Raw genomic sequence first — 6,000 nt, 5'->3', positions numbered from 1 at the left:
ATGCCGCTAGGAACCCATTTAATCTTTTCGTTCTACACAGGCGACATGGAAATAGAAAATACAAAATAAAATGTTGCCGTCGGCAGCAGGATAGGAACGCAGGTATTCTTCGTCTGCACTTTGTGCCGAAGGAGCATATATTAAACAAAATGTGTACATGTACGTGAAGTTAGCGGCCTAGCGGCCTAGCGGCGTGAAGTTAGCGGCCTAGCGGCATAGCGGCCTAGCGGCGTGCCCTAGCGGCATAGCAGCCTAGCGGCGTGAAGTTAGCGGCCTGGCGGCCTAGCGGCCTAGCGGCGTGAAGTTGGCGGCCTAGCGGCCTAGCGGCCTAGCGGCCTGGCGACCTAATTATTTTTTCTATTTCCAAGCAATTGTTAATTCGGTTTTTTTAAAAACAATGTTAAATCAAGGTTTTTTATTCATATAGTTACATAGCGGCTTTAAATTGTTATCTATTCAGAATATTTTTCTTTACCTTTTATTCTAAAACAATTTTAAATTAACTGTTTTATGCACAAATTATCATTCTGAAGCGTTTTTCAACTTTTTTTCAAATAAGTCAATCAAGCACTTCAGCGACCTAGCGGCATAGCGGCGTGAAATTAGCGGCCTAGCGGCCTAAATTAAATCCTATTTCAAAGCATGCATTTACTTCTAAAACAATGACATTTTAACTGTTTTTATGCACAAATTAACACATTGAAGCGATTATCAACAGTTTTTTTTCCAAAAACGTCGATAAAGCAGTCGTGAAAGCGGCGTGAAGTTAGCGGCCTGGCGGCCTAGCGGCCTAGCGGCCTAGCGGCCTAAAATGGTTTCCTATTTCAAACCATGTAAATATGCATTTTTTCTAAAATAATGACATATTAACTGTTTGTATGGTTTGAAATAGGAAACCATTTTAGGCCGCTAGGCCGCTAGGCCGCCAGGCCGCTAACTTCACGCCGCTAGGCCGCTGAAGTGCACGATCAACTTTTTTGAAAAAAAAATAAAAAACGCTTTAGAGCGATAATTTGTGCACAAAACAGTAAATATATCATTGTTTTAGAAGATCAGGCATGTTTAATGCTTTGAAATAGCTAACTGCTTTATCGACGCTTTTAAAAAAAACTGTTGATAATCGCTTATAGCTTCAAAGTGTTAATTTGTGCATAGAAACAGTTAATATGTCATTGTTTTAGAAGAAAATGCATGTATACATGGATTAAAATAGGAAACCATTTTAGGCCGCTAGGCCGCTAGGCCGCTGGGCCGCCAGGCCGCTAACTTCACGCCGCTAGGCTGCTAGGCCGCTGAAGTGCTCGATCGACTTTTTTGAAAAAAAATAAAAAACGCTTTAGAGTGATAATTTGTGCATAAAACAGTAAATATATCATTGTTTTAGAAGATCAGGCATGTTTAATGCTTTGAATTAGCTGACTGCTTTATCGACGTTTTTGGAAAAAAAAAACTGTTGATAATCGCTTCAATTTGTGCATAAAAACAGTTAAAATGTCATTGTTTTAGAAGTTGAAAAACGCTTCAGAGTGATAATTTGTGCATAAAACAGTTAATTTAAAATTGTTTTAGAATAAAAGGTAAAGAAAAATATTCTGAATAAGCTGTGTGAAGTTAGCTAAACATACGACATTGGACATTGGACATTCAAAATCGAATGTTGTGCTGGCACGACATTGGACATTGGACATTCAAAATCGAATGTTGTGCTGGCACGACATTGGACATTGGACATTCAAAATCGAATGTTGTGCTAGCACGACATTGGACATTCAAAATCGAATGTTGTGCTGGCACGACATTGGACATTGGACATTCAAAAGTGAAAGTCGTGCTAGCACGACATTGGACATTGGACATTCAAAATCGAATGTTGTGCTGGCACGACATTGGACATTGGACATTCAAAAGTGAAAGTCGTGCTAGCACGACATTGGACATTGGACATTCAAAATCGAATGTTGTGCTGGCACGACATTGGACATTGGACATTCAAAAGTGAAAGTCGTGCTAGCTGGACATTGGACATTCAAAATCGAATGTTGTGCTGGCACGACATTGGACATTGGACATTCAAAAGTGAAAGTCGTGCTGGCACGACATTGGACATTCAAAAGTGAAAGTCGTGCTAGCACGACATTGGACATTCAAAATCGAATGTTGTGCTGGCACGACATTGGACATTGGACATTCAAAAGTGAAAGTCGTGCTAGCACGACATTGGACATTTGACATTCAAAATCGAATGTTGTGCTGGCACGACATTAGACATTGGGCATTCAAAAGTGAAAGTCGTGCTAGCACGACATTGGACATTGGACATAAAAATCGAATGTTGTACTGGCACGACATTGGACATTCAAAAGTGAAAGTCGTGCTAGCACGACATTAGACATTGGACATTCAAAATCGAATGTTGTGCTGGCACGACATTGGACATTGGACATTCAAAAGTGAAAGTCGTGCTAGCACGACATTGGACATTCAAAATCGAATGTTGTGCTGGCACGACATTGGACATTCAAAAGTGAAAGTCGTGCTAGCACGACATTGGACATTGGACATTCAAAATCGAATGTTGTGCTGGCACGACATTGGACATTGGACATTCAAAAGTGAAAGTCGTGCTAGCATGACATTGGACATTGGACATTCATAATCGAATGTTGTGCTGGCACGACATTGGACATTGGACATTCAAAAGTGAAAGTCGTGCTAGCACGATATTGGACATTGGACCTTAATAACGGTTTGAAATCATCCGCTGGACACTCATTCATTCTCTGAGGTTTACTTAGATCTGTTCACAAAATGGCCGATTCCTTTTTAATATCAGGTTTTTTGATTGGTCACCAAAAGTATGCATACCTTGTATAAGTTATTTTTTAAACAAAAGTCTTTGATGATTATAAAAGTAATAAAATGTGAAATGAAAGAGCTAGTTAAAGCGCTATTGTTTCTGCGGATTATATTGAGCAATAAAAATATAACACCTTTACTGAACATATTCCGGCTCTCAGCAGGGTGTCCGCCTTTGATGGATTAAAAATATCCAAATTGAAATAAGGCGTATGTTGTATATCAACAATTAAAGCAATAAACACAATTTATGAGTAAAAGAAAACACAATCGATTTCAAAATTGCGTCCCACCAAACAATAATTCATATTGAGGTTATACAATTACAATTGTAAAGGATCATTATTTAGTGATATATCTACTGCCTTTATGTATACAATGACTATATGTACAATTTGGATTTCAATTTATGCTAACATCTGCAACATTTTATAAATGTCGCACTCAATAAATGTTCAAATATAAAACAAGCAGTTCAATTCAACTACAATACTGGCCACATATTATTCAGCTAATGGACGCGTGAACTGCTCAAATCTATCTTAAAGGACCATTTGAAGTCTCTGTCTATCATGGGTCCAAAATTTATATTTATTACCAAGACAACTAGCCAGCACGACATATTATTTTGAATGCCCAATGTCGTGCTATTTCGATTTTGAATGTCCAATGTCCAATGTCGTGCCAGCACAACATTCGATTTTGAATGTCCAATGTCCATTGTCGTGCTAGCACGACTTTCACTTTTGAATGTCCAATGTCCAATGTCGTGCCAGCACAACATTCGATTTTGAATGTCCAATGTCCAATGTCGTGCCAGCACAACATTCGATTTTGAATGTCCAATGTCCAATGTCGTGCTAGCACGACATTCGATTTTGAATGTCCAATGTCCAATGTCGTGCCAGCACAACATTCGATTTTGAATGTCCAATGTCCAATGTCGTGCTAGCACGACTTTCACTTTTGAATGTCCAATGTCCAATGTCGTGCTAGCACGACTTTCACTTTTGAATGTCCAATGTCCAATGTCGTGCTAGCACGACTTTCACTTTTGAATGTCCAATGTCCAATGTCGTGCCAGCACAACATTCGGTTATGAATGTCCAATGTACAATGTCGTGCCGGCACGACAATCATTTTTGAATGTCCAATGTCCAATGTCGTGCCAGCACAACATTCGATTTTGAATGTCCAATGTCCAATGTCGTGCTAGCACGACTTTCACTTTTGAATGTCCAATGTCCAATGTCGTGCCAGCACAACATTCGATTTTGAATGTCCAATGTCCAATGTCGTGCTAGCACGACTTTCACTTTTGAATGTCCAATGTCCAATGTCGTGCTAGCACGACTTTCACTTTTGAATGTCCAATGTCCAATGTCGTGCCAGCACAACATTCGGTTATGAATGTCCAATGTACAATGTCGTGCCGGCACGACAATCATTTTTGAATGTCCAATGTCCAATGTCGTGCCAGCACAACATTCGATTTTGAATGTCCAATGTCCAATGTCGTGCTAGCACGACTTTCACTTTTGAATGTCCAATGTCCAATGTCGTGCCAGCACAACATTCGATTTTGAATGTCCAATGTCCAATGTCGTGCTAGCACGACTTTCACTTTTGAATGTCCAATGTCCAATGTCGAGCCAGCACAACATTCGATTTTGAATGTCCAATGTCCAATGTCGTGCCAGCACGACTTTCACTTTTGAATGTCCAATGTCCAATGTCGTGCCAGCACAACATTCGATTTTGAATGTCCAATGTCCAATGTCGTGCCAGCACAACATTCGATTTTGAATGTCCAATGTCCAATGTCGTGCTAGCACGACTTTCACTTTTGAATGTCCAATGTCCAATGTCGTGCCAGCACAACATTCGATTTTGAATGTCCAATGTCCAATGTCGTGCTAGCACGACTTTCACTTTTGAATGTCCAATGTCCAATGTCGTGCCCGCACAACATTCGATTTTGAATATCCAATGTCCAATGTCGTGCTAGCACGACTTTCACTTTTGAATGTCCAATGTCCAATGTCGTGCCAGCACAACATTCGATTTTGAATGTCCAATGTCCAATGTCATGCCAGCACAACATTCGATTTTGAATGTCCAATGTCCAATGTCGTATGTTTAGCTAACTTCACACAGCTTTCTGAATAGATAACAATTTAAGGCCGCTATGTAACTATATGAATAAAAAACCTTGATTTATCATTGTTTAAAAAAAAAACGCATTAACAATTGCTTGGAAATAGAAAAAATAATTAGGCCGCCAGGCCGCAAGGCCGCTAGGCCGCCAACTTCACGCCGCTAGGCCGCCAGGCCGCTAACTTCACGCCGCTAGGCCACTAACTTCACGCCACTAGGCCGCTAGGCCGCTAACTTCACGCCGCTAGGCCGCTAGGCCGCTAACTTCACGTACATAATGTGTACTTGTTTATGTTAATTATAAATGTATTGGTGGTGGAACAGTTCAGAACAAAGTAACCATTTGTGTGGTCAGTTTTTGCTCGTATGTATTTATATAATATAAAACGTTCAAGAGGCCTGCTATTTATTCATAACACCAACATATTCTTTACTTAAACCTCATTTCCGCAAAACACACTACGCTCGGGCTGGGATGAACCTAGCTTACACTCTCGGCCATGGAAGACACTTATAATCTCACGTCACTTAAACACACTTTTAAATCTTGATGACATCACGGCGCCGTCAAGCCATTATGCAGCCATTTTGGCGCGGGCTTTCATATTATAATTTTGGAATAATTAACAAAGTTCATATTTATATACTAATGTCAAACACAGCGCGGCTCACGGTACGTAACTAGAATAATCAAAGTGCTGAAAGCACTGATAGACTAGGGCCTCATTTAGGGGAATGTTGACAACCATGTTATAAGCATTTAAAAAAATCGGCTCACGTCACAAGGGGTCACTGTTTAATGGGCTAACTTAAACTTTTGACTTAAATTGCTTGCAAGCTGCAAAGGAAATTTGAAAAATCTCATTAAGTGTGTGTTTAGTGAGGGGGGGGGGGGGGGGGCTTAAGCGTTAAATCAGATAAAGTCATAGTTCTTTTAAATTTCTTAAAGTCGTTAAATCAGACTTGTACAAATTAATTTACGTGTTT

Source organism: Mya arenaria, chromosome 14 (assembly GCF_026914265.1).
Source record: "Mya arenaria isolate MELC-2E11 chromosome 14, ASM2691426v1".
In the NCBI taxonomy this organism is placed as follows: domain Eukaryota; kingdom Metazoa; phylum Mollusca; class Bivalvia; order Myida; family Myidae; genus Mya; species Mya arenaria.
This window is presented reverse-complemented; position numbering follows the sequence as displayed.